Source organism: Maylandia zebra, linkage group LG9, assembly GCF_041146795.1.
Source record: "Maylandia zebra isolate NMK-2024a linkage group LG9, Mzebra_GT3a, whole genome shotgun sequence".
Classification (NCBI taxonomy): domain Eukaryota; kingdom Metazoa; phylum Chordata; class Actinopteri; order Cichliformes; family Cichlidae; genus Maylandia; species Maylandia zebra.
In genome coordinates this window covers 16,917,599-16,938,738 of record NC_135175.1, presented here as the reverse complement: position 1 = coordinate 16,938,738, position 21,140 = coordinate 16,917,599, and the positions used below count along the sequence as shown (strand labels likewise).

The 21,140-nt window shown below is 41.4% G+C and overlaps 1 long non-coding RNA gene across 2 annotated transcripts in view; it reads right to left on the bottom strand.

Annotated features, from left to right (window-relative positions):
- Positions 1 to 12,959: 12,959 nt before the first annotated feature.
- Positions 12,960 to 21,140, bottom strand: part of LOC143420497 (uncharacterized) — a 149,680-nt gene continuing 141,499 nt past the window's right edge. The window contains exon 5 of one of the 2 annotated variants that reach the window (XR_013100327.1): positions 12,960 to 14,896. This is a non-coding gene — a long non-coding RNA (uncharacterized LOC143420497). The remainder of the gene's footprint in view (positions 14,897 to 21,140) is intronic. The other variant, XR_013100325.1, reaches the window with a different exon arrangement.

The following is a 21,140-nucleotide window of genomic DNA, read 5'->3' as shown; positions in this document are numbered from 1 at the left end:
CCACAGCTCAAAGACTATTGAGCGTTATTGACAGTTCGATAGTACAAAAACCAAAATTAATTTGCCATCTGCATTTGTTTTGTTTTTTTCTATCGATCTGTCCAGTGGCAGGCACATACAAAAATTCAATCACAAAATCAAAAGCACTTAAGTAAGAGCCGTGAACATTACACGGTGATGGAGTCGAAGGAATGATTAATAAACAGGATCACCGTTGATATTTAAAACTTCACAGGCTTGCTCGTGGTTGATTGTCCATCACCATGAGCAAGACAAAAACAAAGCTGTACAGCGTAGCAAAAAATATAAATATTCCAGGAATATCTCCCGGTGAGAAAGTTTGAAAACTTATGGGCAACACAGAGTCGAGTCTATAGCAGTTTTGTTGAGTGTAATAAATCAGTGCAACAGGGCTTGTGAAATGGAGGACAGTTGGAGAGTGCAGTATAGGCACTCAGAGAGAACAGCTCTGTCCAAGACAATCATATGATGTATCATTCATACTGTCAGTATGGTGTCTCTCCTCCACCCCTCCTCCTCTTGCTCCATCTCTGTCTGCCTCTCTCACTCTGGACTCCTCCAGCCTCCCGTGGAGGCTATGATGAAGCCCGGCTCTCTCCATCACACACAGCTCCCCGGCTGCTCGGGGATTACACATTTCAATGATACATTCGCACACAGTGCCATTCAAATAGCCTTTTGTGCGATGTGTTCTCTGCAGCTCCAGCACAACAAACGGCTATTTTTTTACCCCCTTCCTAAAAATGCAGCTATTTCATGTTGACAATTAACAACGACGTATAGTTTTGCCGTTTTCCACATTTCCGTAAACTACCAAGACACACTGAGGAGGCAGTAACACTGCGTCCTTTTCATCTGTTGGACTAGTTTAGCGGCATGTCTGTTAATCTGCAGTGTCATTTTAGTCATCTTGGACTGTGTAAGGGGCTTTTAAAAGAGCGGCTGCTGCCTCTGAATCATTTGACCTCTGCGATTTGTTAATGAATGCTGGGAGCAATCACTGTTTCCCAGAAAATGGACAAAAATGATCCCTCATCTGTGAACCTAATCACTTACTGCCATTACTTTGTGTGTGTGTGTGTGTGTGTGTGTGTGTGTGTGTGTGTGTGTGTGTGTGTGTGTGTGTGTGTGTGTGTGTGTGTGAGTGAAACGGACTGTCTGATTACCATCCCTGAATGAAATACTTGTTTGAAATGATCTGTATAAGGAAGGAGAGGTGGGGGGCTGTTCTTCTTCAAGGTGAAGCAGCACAGCTGGAGTGGGATACAGATTCTTTTATGTTTACAGCTGAGCAGATAAAAGAACACAAAGGGACAGGTAAGGGGGGGAAAGGCGAAACACAATGCGACATGGAGGCAAAAGGGCAAGTGGCCACAGAAAACAGTGAATTCATTATTAAATTTCCCTTCATGTCGCTGCTAAAGGGAAAAAATATGGGGGCAAGCCACCATTTAATACCTACTGTATCATATTCTTTTTAAGTGGCAGATCATGGTATCATATGAAGTAGTAATCATCTGCACCACATGACAGCTTCTTTAGATGTTAAGGTTGACTTTTTGGATACTTAAATGCGACACTGGTTTACCCTAAAGACCATTGGAAGGACTGTCAGGGTGGGTATGCTGTCTACAGATAAGGGGCTAAATTGGACAGACGATGGAGGCAGAAGCAGAAAGACAACAGGATCATCCTAAAGAACAAAGTGCTTTGGAGTGTACAGCTTTTCTACTGGTTAGTTCACTCCTGTGTTGAATTCTAAGCATTATTTCTTTTGGTTTAAATAGCTTACATCTACAGCTATGGCCACTTTAGAAACACACACATCTTTGGACTGCTGGAGAAGTTTCAGAGGAAAACCCATGCAGGTGCAGGTGCTCCCCACCACTAACACACCGTACACAGTAAACTAGCCACAGCCTCACACTGAGCTGAGTTTCTCTTGACAAAAAGAAGTGACTTAGTTCCCACAGAGCGTGTTGTTTTACAATATATGTAAGCATAGTACATAAACAGAGTTTGTACCTGCTCTTTAGATCAGAGCTAACACCCACACTTCCACCTCAAAGACCAAGTCAAGACCCAAAGGCCCCAGTCTCGTAAAGGCAAACACCCAGTTTGCACTATGTTGCCTGTTTTATCCACATTCTGTCATCTTTGTTTCTCTTATTGTTCTGTTCCTGCGCTGTTTTCATTCTTAATAAAAGTGTGTTGATGCGTCACAAAGGAACACGCTGTGTACATGCGAACACGGGTGTCTGCACCTGTTTGCGCATACGGCAGAAATGTCACAAGACAGACAGAAAGACACAGCAAGACAGAGTAAGCAAAGGTCATGCTTAGCCCTCGAAATCTCATTTCCAACGGCCAAATCTGATCAGCGCTTCAGATGTGGACACAGGGCTGGAAAAAGGAGGAAGTCAGAGAAAAGGAGGTGGACTAGGAGATATAAGCGAGGCAAGATCCAGGTTGCATGTTTGTTGCTTATCTTAAGCGCTAATGACGGAGAACAAAGAGAAATCCCGTCACAATCAGCTTTCCGTGAAACGCTGTTGACGCTCATTTGGGAAATGAAATGATAAAATGACAGGGTGACATATCTCCCTTTGTTTCTCCCTTTGCTTCTGAACATGAGGGCAAAGGTGGAAAAACTGCTGGAAGTGCAAGTGAGCTGAATTAACTGAGCTTCCATGTTTATTCTGTGCTGAGTACACAGTAGGTCATTCACTCGCGCAATCAGTGCAACTTTAATAGACATATAAAAGTGGGACGCTCAAATAGAAAACACAAAAAAAGGAATTTTAAAAAAAGGAAGTGGAAGTTATTGAAGGCGCGATTCTATCCGCTGTCAATACTGATAGTGTTATCGGCGTGACAATGAAGAGTAAGCTTTGGCAGAGCCTTCTTTATTTCACTTCTAACATCAGCACTATATAATCCCTATTTGTGGATCATGACACACCTGTTTGTTTGTGCATGTGTGCCCTCCGTGCGTGCGTGTGTGTGTGCACATGATGATTGCATGTTCCTTCTTAGACTCTTTTCTCCCATGCGTCTTGCCTTTTGCAAGGATGAGTTTATGTGTTTGTGCATGGATGTGTTCATTGGTAAGTGCATGATGATTGCATGTTTCCTTTAAAGGCCCGTGTGTGTGTGTGTGTGTCCAGACAGGGTCACCTTGCATCAGTCTCTTAGCGTTTAGAGACCCCCTGCAAGGATAAAAATCATCCTCTGAACTTAATCCAGGCTTATATCCTCTTCATCTCCTAACTCACAAAAAAACCCCAACAAAAAAACCCCCACACATGCACACATACCTGAACCTAACCTAACACACACACACTAATATGCACACACATAAAGATGAGTCCAGAACATATGAGAAAAGAGACCTGCAAAGACCAGGTAAGAGTAAAAACCCCATCACAAACAGCTGAGTTTGCAGCTTTGTCAAAATAGAGAAACTAATCTGTATGCCTACTTCAAAACCTTCCGAAAACCATCACAGTTTGGGGTAATGCTTTAAATGAATGAATGTAGAGGTTGAAGAACCAGCCAACTGGTAAAGCTGCTAGTTTTAACCCCCAGGTGAGCTCTCAGTTCCCAGTTGCTCTCGTGAAACCGGTCCCAGATGAAGACCGTGCTGTACTGGGCAGCTCTCAGGTGAAAATGTGTGACGGCTCATCTGTGAAGCAAAAATAAATAAATAGCCCGCATACACAGCAAACGTCTTTATTTTTTTTAATGAAATATTGAGAAGCTTGCTTTAAAAGTTTTAGTGTTAAAAAAGTAAGACATGAGATTCTTCCTTGATTGAATCAGAAAAACTACATTAATCTGGTAGCTGTGAGAAACAAAACCGTAATCAGACAATGAGCTGGGTGCCAGACACACCATTGATTTCAAACTATCTCGCTAAGCAGCCTCAGAGGCACAAACCATATCCACCTTATGGTATTGACCCTGGCTCTAACAAATATGCTTATATTTATATTGCCTTTCTGACTGAGACAATGTACAGCCTCTCTTTGGATGGATATTGGATCATACACACATGCTTACCTCCAAATTCAATATTCATTCTCCCGCACTTGTGCTTTATCTTTGGAGTAAATATTTATGTGCTGGGAAAAAAAAAGAAAGAAGAAAAATAATACTAATAAAAAAATAATCTCGCAAAACTAAATCGCCTTGCATCAAAAATCAATGATAAAATGGGAGCACGAGCTCTGTTTTCTAGGTCACATTTGAATATTTCTTTTAGAGCTATTGATTTGTTTTGTGTGACCTACCAAGGCCCATTCTTTGCAATTAAAAAAGAGAGAGGGTGTGACTGTGGCGTGGAAGCTCTCTCGGTCGTGTGGCAGTCCCGGTTGGTGTGTATGTGTGTGTGATAAGAGTATAAATTGGTGTGTTTCTGTGTGCTTAATGAATAAGAGGCAGTTATGATGAAGAGGGGGTGGAATTGGACCTTAAGGAAGATTTATATTGTGTGTTTGTTGCAGTGGATTACCTTCATTTTGCCATATTGAGTGCACCCTATAGTCCAGGCTTTGTCTCACTACCCAGAGGCCTTTATTTTAGTCGTGCAGGTCACACAAGCAGCCAAATGATTCCATGCTCATGATGTGATCTTGTGTGTGTGTTTGTAAAAAAGGGAAAAGAAGGTTTCTGAAGACTTGAGTTGTAAACTTTGAAATGGATTATATATAAAGGGTCATTTTGCACACTTTCAGAAGAATACTTGCTTCTGGTTTTAGATATTACATTTTACCCTGTATTCATTTAGGTGCGTCCATACTCTGACTGATGAAATCTGCCAACTTGGAGAACAGAACTGAAGAAGTATAGTGCACAGCTTGGTGTCATGTTGCCATGAAAAAAGATCTCTGTGTGTGGATTGCTAAAACAAAAATAAACTGTTACTTCTTTGTTGCAACCAAAAGCACTTGCTTTTACTGTAGATTCATATTTCATGACTTTAAATAAGTGTATTTGGCTTTTAGACACGCGCGTGACCCGTTGTATTTGTCCAGCTGGACCATACGAATGTCAGCTAAATGTTGAAGCTGTAAAACGCAACATGTCTTCCGTGAATGCGGTTTGTGTGGCCTTCCTTTGTGTGCGTCCCATGTCCTTCTGTCCTTTAGCCCCGGTGTCATCCTCCTCCCCTGTCTCCGAGCCATCCCGGCCTGTTTGAAGTGGCTATTAGCCAGAAATCAAAGCCTGCCATCAAGCCCATCTCAGCCCCGTGCCCTTTTAGAATATTCACCAACGGTCTCCTGGCCTTTTGTGAGCCCCCTGGAATAAAAATAATCAAAATCAGAATGGACCTTCATGTGCAATAATACTCTGTCTACTCTTATGGCCTCCACTGTCAATGCCATTTATAATTCATGCACCCATACTGATGGGTCCGGGGCACGTTCAAGAGGTCCGCTCCTCACTGTTCCACCACTGTTCATCAATAGCTGCCAGCCAGGTAGGGGACTTTATTATTGAACAGTGGCCATGCCAGTTTGACGCAAACACTGTTCTATAATTATTAGAACTTCAAAAACTTTACACTCTCTCTCCATCTCTGCAAACTCCCTCTCTGTTTGAGATGGCCTCCCTCTCCCTCTCTTCTTTCTGTTGTTAATTTAAACACTGGCGCTTTCATCCCTCCCCATAGGTGTCTGTTTTACAATAAAAGGTCATCCTCATTTGTCCAGAGATACAAAAGGGACCACCGTCGGGGCTGAGGTCAGACAATCAGACAGACAGATAAATAGACCGACGGACAGAGCGATTGCTGGCGCTACAGGCTAGCGCTCAGGATGCAGGAGAGAGGAGTAGGGAAAGCGAGATAAGGAGGTAAGATAGATTGAGAGACAGTGAGGGGAAAGCCAGGGAAAAGGTGGAAGGAGGGAGAAAGCGAGAGATGGGAAAGATGGAGGGAGTTGTAGTCGCTGGCAATGGGGCGGGTGGGCAAGACCGAGGACAGATAACTAATCATGCCATCACCTCCAGTCTTCATGCTTCTCTCTACTCCTTCTTCACCTCTTCTCTGCTCCTTCTTCGAGGATGATTGACGAGGGCACGGTGGACTGAGGTTGTCCCAGTCCCCAGATTAGAAAGCCCTCAAACAAATGAAGCCTGGAAATGCTGCCCTAGGGAGCCGGGAGCCACACGTAGACAGACAGGACACACACTCTGGCTTAAAGAGACATGAAGATAAGGGAAGGGGGGAACCAGAGAGGAAGAGCGAGGGAGAGATAGAAAATGACATGTTTCTTGGGTTTTTAAGGGTATACAGTATGAGGGGAGACAGGAGCTGGAGTAAAGGGAAAAGGGATAAGTTTAAGACAAGTTTAAGATTCTAACAAAGAATGAGAGTGGGAAAAACAGAAAGTCAGAAAGAGTGCAAGAGACAGAGACAATAATAGGTGAGTAAGGGAGAAAGCGTGAAGTCACTTTAATTAGGTAACCTGCAGAGAGGGAAGAAACCGAGAAGCTGAGCACGGAGAATAGAAAAAAACACCAGGAAAAAAGTGATGGAGGAGAGGAAAGGAGAGATGACAGAGTAGGAAAAAAAGGACTCCCAACCATTCCTTTGCACACCTGTTCTCATCTTTCCGAGATTACCAACTGCAGATTGTTCTACTTATGCTCCTCTGCAGATCTGATATGGTACATTTATCAAAAACTGAACATCACACCCTGTTCCCTTTTGCCAACCCTCCAGTGCATACACAAACACACACACACACACACACACACACACACACACACACACACACACACACACACACACACACACACACACACACACACACACACAGAGCAGCCTCCCCTTCTACCTCTTGAAAAACGATCATCCTCAACCCTGGACCTATTGTTTAAGATTCAAGCATTAGTGGGGGAAAAAAGGCAAAAAAGGGGCTGTTGGGGGGGTTGATATATGACCAGATAGTAAGAAAAAGTTTGATTTTATAGATGTCACGTGACCCTAGAATGAGTGACCTCCATTTTCCCAAATGGCGCAGGTCCAGGGTTTTAATGGAGTCTCCGCGAGCCATATATCAGTGCAGCTTGTCTCGTAAAGCTCTCCTCAGGCCGACCTCACAAACCACCTCCACCTTTATTGTGACACATAGGGAGGTTTTCACGAGCAGAAAATAGATGTATTAACAGGGAATGATTTTAATATAGTCTGTAGGTGGGGGACAAAAAAAAAATCACACAGGAGGAAGGTATTGGAGGATTCTGTTGTTTTTGTGTGTGGCATATATATATATTATTTTTCGCTCAACAGTTTTTTCTTTCTTCATTCCTCCTCCTCTGTCTTCAGTCTCTGTTTCCTCGCGTCCTTCCTCTCTCCCACCTCTTCTTCCTATGTCTGTAGAGTGTCACGATATTACAGCCAGCCAACATGACACTTTTTAAAGTTTTGCGAGGAGGCTGACAGAGCACAGAGGAGATTAACCTAGCTGCCTGCCATAGCACCTGTCCCTCTCCTCTTTCTTTCCTGTTAAAAATAACACAGAAGACTACAAAAGGGTGGCTGTATAGTCCGTGTTTTCCTGGCTATAGGCAGTTGAAACATTTTTAAACATTTGTATCAAGAAGATATTTTGAAAAGAAAAATGCCCACAAAGAAAGGAGAGGAGCCGATCCACGGGAGCTGGGAGCATACGGAACGTTTTTCTACTCTTAAAAAAAGGGAGAAAAAATCTTGGATAAATGCAAATCGCATAGAAACGAAGTTTAACAGTCTGCGCCCTGTTGGTGATTTTGTTTTTTCTGGCTGTTTGTAAAAGGTTATTCAAAACTGTTTACTCCTTCAAGTAAAACCCTAAAGTGTAATTTTCTGAGCGTTCCAAAGTTCGTGGTTGTTCGAAAGCATTTTGTCTCAGGGATTAATAACTGCGATAAGCTTTAAAAGAGACTGGCTGGGTGCACCGAGTGTGGGTATTCTATTCATCTGCGCTGCCCAGTATCAAAGTGCAACCTCCCTCCAAAGAGTCTTTTCCCTGTGATGTATTTTTGCAGCTTTGAACATTTCTTCTCTCTCTCTTTCTCTCTCTTTTTAAAAACAAAATATGTAATCTAATTTTTCTTTGCATCGTGCCATAACAGACCTGAGCACAGGGAAACTATACATTTGAAAACGGAACAGGAGAATGAATACAAATGAAGAAAAAGTTGTGTTGGAGGAACGCTGCAGAGCAGGAGCGGCCGCTGCGGTGTATTGTATCTGAAGTAAATACTGAATGACTAGTGAGGCAGTTTTTTTAAACACACAGTGGCCCCCAGTCAGAGTCTGCTCTTCATCAGTCAGAAAGGCAGAAATGAGAAATGCATCTGAGCGACGCTTTAAAAGGCAAAGTTCAGTAATTGGGAATGACAGACACACACAAAGCATCCATCACTCATGACCTTTCCATTTCTCTCCCTCTTTTCCTCTTCTCCGGTCTCTCCATTCAGGACAAGGACAAGAAAAGCAAAAAGCAAAAGAAGAAAAGAAAAGCAGATCTTTTAGACAACTGTATTTAATTAGTGTTTCAAAGCCGCATTGTGATGCCATTCACCTGGAATCAGCCTGAAACTGAAATTAAGGAAAAGGAATCGGCTTTTTGTGCATGGGAAGTGGACACAAGTGACGCGGTGCCACATCTATTTAAACTCCTTAATTCTAAATGTCAGCATTCACATTTGCAACTGAAATAACTTTGGGTGGCAAATTTAAAACAAATTTAAGGAGCAAAAACAGTTTATCGTGTGTTTATCGAGCGATCGGTTCGTGGAAGGTTAACTTCTTCACTGCATTTGTCACTAATTTTCCTCCACGGCTACTCTCTTTAGTGCCCTGCCTCTTCTTCTGTCTGCCTTGTTTTATTTCTTTTCATTCTTTGTTCTTTCAACTGCAGCGAAATGACCAGGCCGGGCACCAGAAACATGGCTTCCCTCTGTCTGTCTTAGACACGTGCACGCATGCACACACTTGCAGACACACACACTTCACATCTGGACTAGTGTTTAATTTTATGTCAAAGTCCGGACAGGAAGCACCTGTCTAGTTGAAATCCTGCAAGCAAGAGAAACAGAGCGAGGGAGAGACAGAGAAAAAAAAGGGGGGGAAAGAAAAAAAGAGGGAAAAAAATAGACGGAGAAAAAGAAAAACATTAATCCATCTGTTGTGGAAATACATGTCACAGTCATCACATTAGAAGCAATGTCAACAAACAGAGCGAAACACAAATTGGTTTGGAAAAGGCAAGTCGTCTGAAATTAACACAAATTTCATCCCCTCTAAATGTTATCGTGTCTGTCTTGGTGGGGAGCTGAATGCAGGTCATTCTTTTTCTCCGAGGCTCAGGGGGCTGCTCATAACAGATCTGTAATTACAGAGTAGTAAAACTTCCAGATGTGGGATTATTCGTCCCTTCACATTAACAGATTAAAAGATCACTGTCTGGATCGAGTTACACACCTGCTGTAACGGAGGCCTAGTGACTGGTCAATTAATGTCACAGGATGTTGTTTGTCTAAACCAAGGGTCACTTCTAGATATCAGCTCTTTATAAGCTAATATGATACATACTCAAACTATAAATGCAGATGCCAAACATGTTGTGGAAAAAATGTAGTTATATACAGTATTTATTTTTTAAACGTCCAATAGAAAAGGACATTTAGTAGCAAAATATGAGCAAATTTTTTTAGATGTTTAATAAGTAAACGGTCTAAAAAATATGCAAAAGAACCTCTCTCAATGCAATCTGTTAATACAACAATCTATTTGCTCTTACCTAAGAGCCAGGAAAAAGGGTATATAGAAAAGGTTTACTTTTGGACTAAGAAAGATATGTCTTTGCATCCGTTGCATACTTGCATACTGACTTTGCTCCTCGGTGTAGTAAAAGCTCCATAAAGGTTGCGGAAAAAATGATATTTTCTCCTCTCTATTCGAAAGGTGACAGTGTCACAGTGAGACTCGGGTCTTGTGTGCCAGCGTGTGTTATTAGTGGAGAACATGGCAACATAAGCTGCTAACTCAAATCAGGTTTGTAAAGGCAGTGCCTAAATTAACACGTCTATCATTTCCAAAGCTCAAGTACAGCCTGTAAACTTAAAGCTAATATAGCAATAATAACAGGACAAACAAGGAAAATGGTCCAAAATAATAACCTTTTTGTACTTTTAGTTCCTGACAATAAAATAAGCTTCGTCCAATGACTGTTTACTTTTTTCAGTTGGAATTGGTCTGGTCTTCTGTCTTTAAATGCACAATGACTCTTTCCCCTTGAATTCTTGGGCTTCATCTGAGTTTCTGAGGAAACTGATCAAATTTTAAAAAATAAAAATGAATTAAGTAACATTAAGGACTTTAAGAAGTTTGCAGTGCAGTAAAAACAAGCGCAAAGTGACGGCTTTTAGTATTTTCCCCACTGAAACCCATTTTATATACACGACATAAGTTTGAGTGTAATTATTTCATATTTATTCTTGTTTTTATGTGGCTATAGTACATGTGTAAGATTCATTTTATTTCACTGTTCAGTTTGTTTATTATAAATATCACCTGAAAAAATCAAAAATTGATCACAAGTTTGTAAAAGAAAAAAAAATCACTTTGACCATCAGATCAATCCATTGATCTTGAAGGAGAGTTCAGGTCTATATGTTGATAATACTCAGCACACCTGTAAGTTCTACGTTGTAAGGCTTTGTTCAGTTCCCCACCAATAAATCATTAAGTTGACCTTGAAGACCCAATTTTACACCCAGGCAAAATTTGGTCAGAATTCATTCAAAATTTTGTGAGCTTTTGTGTTTACAGACAGAATGCCTAAAATAACAAAAGTGTGTATATTAATTTCTTTGCATGTAAATTCCTTTTTTTTCTTTCATCACATACGTTTCCTCCAGTACTTGCCCTGCTTTATGTTCACCACTGTGATCCAATGTGGGCCAATTAGTGAAAAGACTCCTTTCCTGTTTCCAGTTGCGATCACTGACACAGGGAGTTGCTGACATTTAAAATTACTTCTAGAAATTTCCAACAAATCTGCCCGTGCCATGTTCTCAGTGTGGCGAAACCTGATGTTTATGCTACGATGTCAGAACACATCTGCTAATTGACTTGGTCAGAACTCGGGTTTGTGCTGCAGGTAATATCCCATCACAAGTGAAGAAGCCAGCTGTGGGCCACATATAACCCTGTTCCACTTCAATGTGCAGCCCTAGACTACAAAATTTAGGTGTGCCAAAGTGTGTTAAGCTCAACACGCGCACTCCAGGTGACATCAGGCAGCTGCTACCCTGGGTTAGAAGTCCGTAGATGTTGGAAAGGTTGATGCTGCGTGCATTCGTCACTGGTTTGAGTTTTGTTCTTACAAACATTATTAATAATGGAGAAAGTAAAGTGAATAACTTGTAATCACAACCAAGAACAAAGAAAGAAACAGCCTGCTTGCTAATATCTTCTGTGGTGTTAACAAGTGGGCTGTTTATCAATTGTACTGCAGTCTGCGTGTGATAATGTGTAATGGTGGTGAGCCACAGAGCCACTAAATGACTAATTAATGAGTACATATTGGCAGCAGATACTTTTACTGTAACTATGAGAAATGCTAGTGGAAAGAAATGTTCCCAGCTACACAGTCACAGAGTCCTATCGGCAGCACAAGGACCGAGGACCGCATTAGACAAAATGAAACTCTATTAAATCTGCTGGTGTTCCCTTACTATTTCAGCTTTTATTTCACTAAAAGATAAATCAATAACGTTATCACATGGATCCAGAGTCTGCCAATGAAGCAACCTATTTCAAGACTAGATCCAAAAAAAGAAATAAAAAGTGGGAGGCAGATATCATTACTTTGGGTTCTTGGTTTTATTTTGACATTAAATTCTGTAAATTATTATTATGCCTGTTATTCTAACAACCTTGTTCGCCTACCTCAAGATCAGACTGTGACATCTTAAATTTTGCAAGATGACTTAAGACTCAGGAGAACATGCGAGAACTTGTTGAATCCAGCTGTTGATTGTACGCGTAGGTGTAGTGCAAGCAATAGGGGTATGAACAAGACAGCTTCTTTCCCTTAAGTCTGTAAAAGTAAGTCTTGACTTCTCAGTGCAACATTTTATATATATATATATATATATATATTTATTTATTTATTTATTTATTTATTTTGCATCATTGTTACATTATAGCTTGTTGAGGTTTCTCCGGTTTCATTTGGAACGAAGCCCTTTCATTCACATTTTCAGGACTGTTTTTGTAATATGCGGCATTGTACTCTGCTGCAGCTGTGATATCAAGGGCCGGATAAAATTGTAAAAGAAAAAAAAGAAGAAGCATAGGGACTACAGACACATCAGCAAGATCCTCCAAGTATGCCTGAGCAGCAGCCAGGGCTGTTATGCATGGCTGCAACTGCTTATAGCATCCACAGTGAACCCTCCAAAAAAAAAAACAAACAAACCCCAAAACATACATACCTAAATAAAAGCAAATATGAAGGCTAATGCAATTTAGTGCATAAACAATTGTTTACTAGACAGATTATGAATGTTAAATTGTACATTTTAATATTAGTTTTTGTGTATCGCTGTGAACAGGGGAAGAAATCGTAATAAGAAATGCAAGCCCTGTGAAATTGTGTTTTTTTTTAAGTTAAATTCTATCACCTTATTTTTCATCTCCACCTCTCTGTATCAGGGTTGTCCTGCTCAAAGCAAAACATAAAATCATCCACACGTGATCTGAAGTATGAGTGGGTGTGCGCACATTCTCACCTCTTTATAAATATCAGCTAATGTGTGAGAACAGGCCTTTGCACATACACATCGTCCATACACCCGGTCCCGGGAGCTCGTGCAGCAATAACAAAAACAGGATGCCAAGTAACAAAACAGACCCAGACTCTCTCAGTTATCTCATTAGTTTATTTTACTGATTTAAGATTAAGTTCTCCATTATTGTGTTTACAATTTACCGTTCTATTTTTAACCTTATCTTGTCCAGGACTCATTCAAAACCACACTGGAAGCAGAGCTCTATCAGGTTAAATGACAAGAAGAATTACAAGACAACAAGGTTTAGAAAACGGCTCCACAAACACAGCATTAGGGAGATGATATTAAAATAGCCCAGAGAGTTGCAAAAGACAGACAGAGGCAGTAACAACCATGGCCAGTCCCCTCTTTCTTTCTTCCTTTTTTTAAAATTTCCCTTCCTTTCGTCTCCTTCAAGGTCAATCGTCAGAGTGAGGCTGCATGTCACCGCTGCTTTGTCTATTCAGATAAAATTGCTGCATTCATTGTATGTCAGATAAACCTCAGAAAAAAAGGAGAGAGGAGGGTATAGTCAGAGAGAGAGAGGGAGAAGGTGGCATGGAAGAAAGAAAAAGAAGGGGAGGGGAAAAAAAACAACACCCTGTATCGTGACATCCTCCAGCCTGGCCTGTTTTTATCTGACAAATTTAAGCGTTCACTCTCTCCTCTCCTCTTCCCTTCACATTTTCTCCTCACCTTATCTACTGTCTCAGCACTGCATCACTTGCCATTTTAGAATAATGTCCTCCCATGTCTATAATGACATTGCCTTTGTGCCTCAGATTACCTTGGGATTTTCAGTCACCCCCCATCCCAGCCTCCCCAGCACACATGGATGCTGGAATAAAGATACAGACGCACACACAAACTGTCGAAGAAAATCTACCTCAAAAAGGAGGCTAACCGAATGAGGATGTCATTAACTAGCACATCTCCTAATAAAACCAGAGTTGTAACTGATAATGGTAACAAAAATGCTATTTCTGAGTGCAATTGTGCACTGTCATTGATTATTAGAGATGCAGTTGTTGCTAAATTTTGTTCTGTAGTGAAAAGCTTTAGATATTTCACAGTGTACACCTCAGACTTCAACTTCTACGTTAGTCTGAATGTTTAAGGCGGTTCTTGTCTACCTGACTTGTAGATATTGTGTGCACTTCACTTCATATACACCAATTAGCCATTATAACATTAAAACTTGATGTTGTGTAGGTTCCCCTCTTGCAGCCAAAACATCACTGACTTGTTGGGGCATGCACACACGACCTTTGAGGTTGACCTGTGGTATCAGGGATTGGAATAGCGGTAGCGATTCCTTTGGGTCCTTGTGGGTTGGAGAGGTTGCGAGGTGCAGCTTCAATGAATCAGACTTATGAATGCCTGATCGGGATCTGCAGAGTATAAAGGATAAGGTCCTTTTTGTTGTGTTCCTTGAACTATTCCCAAGCATTCTGTGTCATGGCGGGATTTCCTATTCCGCCTTTACAGTATTAGGAGAGGTTGTGTTGTGGCTGATTGGAGTATAAAGCCTAATAAAACTGTTTAGAAGCTGATATTAAACAGTACAGCAACTTCCTGGTATAAAATAGTTATGTTGCAGATCAAATATCATCTTTCAGGTGAATACATAAAACAGAAAATTATTAAAAATGGCAAAATTGCCATAAAAATTATTCAGTTCCTAAGCCAGCAATCTTAAACCATATTTACAAAAAGGCTACATATCCAGCTTATATTACACAGCGAATGTTCTTCCTTCCTATTTTCTCCAATAAAGAAATCATATTCCTTCAGGTATCATTAGACATGAAGCAAGTCTTCAGCATGTATTATTTCTGTGCTCTGATGAGCTCCTTAAACTGTGACAGGTCTTTCTCTCCCCTGCCTGGCCATGTCTCTTAATGAGATGGTAATCAGCCAGTCATCAGCAAAGGGACCATGCAGGACACATAATGAGAACATTAGGCTGCATACTGAAAGGACCCCCTGCCGGGTGGAGGATCAATGGTGTGGCCTGATGAAAGGTGGATGATGCAGCTGATGGCTGGGAAGAAAGAAGAAGGGACAGAAAGGCAGAGATCTGTGATGTTGATTGTCCAATACATTATCTACTGTACCAGTCCTTTGACTCTCACAGTCAGAAGTCACGCAGATATATATAACAAAAGGGAGTTGTTGTTGTTGCATATGTCGTTTTACACCAATCAATACTACCATGTTATTTTTTTCCCTTTCAAAATCCTTTTAAATCACTTATCAGACCATTTTGTGTACTTCATTTGGTTTGGATTTGATATATTTATTCAAAAGTTAATTTTAAATCACCAGAGGGGGAAGACACGCAGCAAAGGGCCACTGTACTCCAGTCCTGTGGCACCATGTGGTCACTTGCTCACCCACTGAGTTAAAGTGGCACCCAACCCAAACTATGTGACAAAACATGTAACTAGGTATTTAAGATGAGTGACTGCTAAATACAGTAATAAAACAGATATTTTACATACAATTTCAGGGCCACTTGGCATACAGGCATAACACTAACACGGTTAAAACTTACATTACACTTAATCTTTCTAAGCTTGTGTGGTTTTCCCTACAGCGCTTATGTGTGACATTCACTAAAAGTGTAAGCCAAGCTAAACTGCGCTTGATTGTAAGCTAAGCTACGCCATGGAAATGTATGTCACTTAAATGCATCACTGCTAACAGGTGCCATCAAAACTACGGTCACATTTCTTGGTGCATGCTCAATCATCCAGGTAAGGAAACTCCAGTGGAAGTGGGAGTGTTTTGGGGCAGACAATGTGATTGAACCTAACAGTAAACGGCTAATAACAAACATGTATCTTGCGTATTACATGAATCATCCAATTAAAACACACCCTAACTCTAATATTTTTCTAACTGACAACACTGTAAAATCCACTTCTTTTAAGCGTGTCTCATTGTAATCCTTCACGTTTTGGTTTCTGTCACGCTGTTGCAGATGGCCCATCACATTATTGTCTTCCCCAAAACACTGTTTTGTTTTAGTCAACTTTCATTATGTTCTGTGTGCTTTTGCAGTGTTTTTCTATTTGCTGACGTCTTCTTAAGTTCCAGTGTGTTTCTCTCGGGGCCACTGTTCTGGATGACTGGCTAATTCAAAATATCATCAACATAGGCTTTAACAACACATGATGCTAACAGTCAAAGAGGGAGGAATTACAGTTGTTACATTAAAAGCCTCCAAAGCATAACCCAAACATGTCAAGCTAATTAAAGAAACATTACTGAGAAAACAATAGGACGAATCTTGAATCTAGTCATCTCAAGTCAAAGTGTTTAATTAACTTCACTTCTGTTTACCTTTGCACACCAATTAAATTCATGTAGCAAGTTAGTGACTGCTTAAAATGAGCATGTTCTTACTTGTTTACAATCATATTACAAATATGAAGAAGATTTTATTTTAAGGCACAAACAGGGAAGCTAATTGAAACTTTAGCTGGGAAATGTGATTACACGAAAACAGGGAAATAAAGACTGCAATCAAACAATTAGACATTTAATGGGTGAATAGCAGCAACAGACATCCCGAGCTTATCGAACGCAGTAAAACAATCACTTAGAGCCAGCTGTTTTAATACCTTCAATAAAAACAAGTCTTTCCATTAGCACACATTTGTTTCTTTGATTACATAGCTCTAGTCTAACAGAGTAGAAGGATTAAAAAAATAGCAGACTTTTGGTCATGTTCAGTTTCTAGAACAATCCAGGCACATATGAAGCACCAGAACATGCCAACCCCCAGCTGTGCTGTTCATTATAAAAGCTGCTGTGACAATTCAGATGTGGAGGATGAACTCTTCCACCCAAACTTCCCTTTTCCATATAAGTCATTTGGTAAGGCTTTATGGATTTCACATATGTATATTCTTATTTATGTCCACTCTGTCTTCGATCATCACGCTGAAATGCAGTCCTGGATTGAATCCGGCCATAAAACTGACTGGAGTCACGTTAATTGTCAGACACAGACACAGTTCTGATCATAAATGTTGTACTACATACTGCTGCTTTAAATCACAGGCAAATCTACCCCTCCACCCCCCGCTCTCTGGTGCCTTCCACAGTGATTTGGTCTCAATTTGTAATAAAAAGACCAGCAGAGAAAGCTCTGCCAGTGCGTACAATAGGCTTCCCTTTTGTGTTTTGCATTTTTTTTTCACCTTTTCTCTTGTTGCAGTGACTGACTTTTAATCTAATAAACATTGCATGAGCCCACTAACCAGAACAAAGGCGAAGGGAGAAAAAAAAAACTTCTTTCTGAACATCTATCAGATCGTTCTTGTTAAAAAGAATGGGGGTTGTAGGGGGTTCCTTAATAGGAACGGGGTAGGATATAAGGTTTCATGCCAAGATCGTAAAATTACTGAAGAATAAAAGCCATTCATTTCACATGACATCACCACCTTCAGAGGATGTAAGCTTCAGCAGCTTCAAACTAAGGACAAAATGTTTCCCTCATAGACTTCACTGCTGCTGTTGTCTGACAAGACATACAACACAGCAGAACAAAGGAGTGGGATTAGCCTCCATGCTTTTGGCTGGAGCTTTTGATGCATGCAATAAAAATATAATATACTTAACAGCATAACTGTCCTGGTACATAGTTTATATATATGATCAGACAGCCACAGACTCTGCTTGGGGCACATTTGAATGGATTTCTTTCTTGGAAGAAGTGGGCATGGTAAAAGTTAACGCAAGCCTCACAGTGACCCTAGTGGTGAAATCACAAAGCAACAGCTTACACAACAGAGATGATAAATAGCTGCTCATCGCCCCACAAACCCGCCTCAGTATACTGCAGCGCACTTCCAGTTAAATACTTGCACTTAAAACATTCCCTCTTATGCATGCTATTAGCGCTGCCCACTAATTTACACTTAAGCGCAAGTTTCCAGTCAGATCACAACCATTATGTTTGCACGGCTGTCATATACTCACCACAGGACCAAGTCAAATCAGTCCTGTATGCTTGACACAAATGATACAGCACTGGAGCATGCTCCAGGGGTACTAATGGTTGGTCTGAGTAGTTCTCAGCCACAATGTCACAGAAAACACATAATTTCCAAGCTGCTCACATGGCAAATCCATGCTACACTCAAAGAGATATACATTTGCTAATGGCAAATGCACTGGCTTACCGAGGTGGACTGGCTATGATGCATAGCTCCTATCAAGCAGTGATTCTCCACATGTGGGAGAGAGAAGGTGGTATGTTTTTAGCGGCTGTTAAATATAAATCGTTGCTGTGCTCTGCAATACACAGTATGCACCATATAGACTCGAAGGAATCATTCCTCCAAGCACCTCTTATTCTGCGACGTATGGAGCTTTAAAGGACAGAGGGCCTTTAATAATTGGCAGTGTTACCGAGAGAGCGCACATCCATCTATTGTATTAGTTTATCTACATAAAACAAACAAGGATGCTACATTCAAAATGCAGTCAGACATTATTAACAAAGTATAAAAGAATAATTTCATTTTTCTCCCTTTCTCAGAGAAATGTGACACATCATCTGAAGCGGTATTGCGTTGCCTGGGGTGAGGGCCCTGCACAGTAGATGGACCGCTGTAATTTCTCATCTATCAAATTATGGTTTATTGTTCAGCACAGTAACCCCAGGCTACACACAACCCTGTGCACTGACAGTTATGAAACATTATATTTCCACTGTCATTGTCCAGGCCCAAGACAAAGCTTAAGAAAGAAAAAGAGAAAGAAAACAAAAAGAAATAAAAACTCCAAAGTAATATTAACACACATCATGTCAACATCTATCTTAAGCAGAGCTTTGATCATAGCCGTTCGAGCCACTGTTGCTATTTCTGGGGCTTGCTAACGACATTAGGTTACTCAAATTGCCATTAGCCACTACTGTATAGGCTTGTTTATTATTGCCATGGTAATGATTTTTCGACCAAATGAAATTTGTCGGCAGGAAATTGTGTTTAATGCCGGTCTAATGAGTCTGCTGTAAATTAGCTGGCATGCCAGCGTGGATGACTAAAAGGCCTTTAAGTAACCTTTGGTCTCTGTTGAGGGTAATTTGATAGTGCCACTGATGATTCACTTAGTGAGACTAAAAGCTATAGGCTTGCATCTCAAGAAGGACATGTGAAACTACTATCGCTCTTAAACTAGAAGCGAATGTGAAAATAATCAAATCGACTTGCCACTGGATGACTTTAAGATGGCAAACGTGAACTCCTGACTGCAGTCAAACCAATTGGGTGTTTTTGTCACCAAGGTCAAGGTCTTGCTACAAAAGTAAAGCACAGTTCAGCTAGACTGGAAGTGTGGAAGGCCAAATAGGCAACTCCAGATGAGTTTACGTGCTCTGGTAGAAAGAGGGAGAAATATGGAAAGGAACAGGCAAAAATCTGCGTTTCTCAGTGAAAGTACAAAGTTACCACAGGTGAGGAGAGCATCATAAATTGGGCGTCATTGGGCATACCTTTTACAGCTGGAAACAAAAATAAACAGAACATTTCAAACAGCAAACCTTTATTTTTATATAATTACTGTTAAAAAGCACATGAATCCCAAGTTGTAAAAATAAGTGTTGCGCATATATTAACGCTTATTTAGCGCAATCTCTTTTTTCGCATCGTCATGCAGGCTGTGATAGGTGAATAATGGGCTCCAAGAGTGGCTGAAAATCCAAGATCTTCCACTCCTGCAACAGTTTGCTGTATAATGTAATAAGACATCACAGACAGGAGAGTGAAATCTCACTGAAGAATCAAAACGGTTCCTTCAAAGTGACACGGAAATCAAAAGGCCATGTGTAAGTATGCGTGCATGCGTGTGTGTGGCACACACGGTGTATATCCTCGGCTATGTGCCAGATCTGGAGTGACGGCTGAGATTTCCAATACATCTGCGTATGCAAAAAAAAAAGAAAAAAGTGTGAATGTGCATGTGCGAGTGCACACACGTCTCTGGCACCCCTGCAGGTCTGTGGAAGCACACATGGGTATTTCATGGTGAAGTTGCTGTGCTTCATCACATGCTTGGCAGCCACACCCCCTGGCATATTCCCCTGAGATCTGATAAGAAGTGTGTGTGTGTGTGTGTGTGTGTGTGTGTGTAGGGTCGATTGCTGTGTGTTTTGTGTTTTAATGGTATGACATTCCTCCTTAACGCAGGTGGCCCCGCAATCTGAAAATCCTTCCTCCTTAGACGCTCATCTGTGTTTAGTGCCACCCCCTGCCGCGCCCCCGTGTAACCCCCCATTTCCCAGCGCCTCCCACCGCACCTCGCCCACCCACATCGCCCCTCCTCCTACGGCAACACGTGCCCCCTGTTAGTGCCAACATGCCCTCGTCTTCCCCGCCACCCACCCCCATCTCCCTCCTTTCCCCTCCCTCCACTCCTCACTTTTCCCACGCCCGCCTCTTTCTGTCATCAAGCAGTAGGAGTGGTATCACTGCACGTGCCCCCTTTTTAGTGCCAACAAGCTCCCCTGTGCGCGCCCCCCCCCCCAACCGCTTCATATCTTCCATCTTCCCCCCATCTTGTTTTACCCCCCACTCAGTTCCTGCCCCCCTCCTTCTCACAGTGTTCATCTTATCGCTATGCAAGTGGGGATACCGGACTGTTTTGCATAACGCTGTTTAGTCCTTTGTGATAGGTGGGGCGGCATGCAAATATGCAAGACTGTGATGGGGAAGCATTTTGTAGCGTGATGAGAAAGGGGAGAGGGCGGCATTGCGAATGATGCCGCCGTGTGTGCATTTGCTTGTGTGCGTGTGTGTATATATGTGTTTTTCAACAGATTCTTTGGGTTGTCAGAGCGATGGTGGGTACAGGAGCCAGTGCCATCTGAAACAAAGCCCAGTTGAACAACATGGAATGGAATACCACCCAAGCAGCCATACATTTAACCTGGAGGGATGCTCTCTTCTTCTGTGGCCTTTATTCCATTTAAGGGACATTTCAAAGAAAAGATGATCTTTTTTTCCCCTTCTTTTCCCCCAAATTGCATCATTACTGGGTTACTGTAAATCCACATGGCGCAGAATCGGCAAATATCGTCGGCAAATTAAGAAGAAAGCGAACAGGGAAGTTATTTTCGCTTACCCCTCCTCTTCAGCCATATTTTGTCTCTCTCCTACTTATCTGTGGCAGAGAGCCAATGGTTCATTATAATTGGCCGTTGTCATCATGCAGATGACACACAGTCAGCGCTCTGAATATCATTAGCGCCTTTTGCATACCTCCGCTCTTTT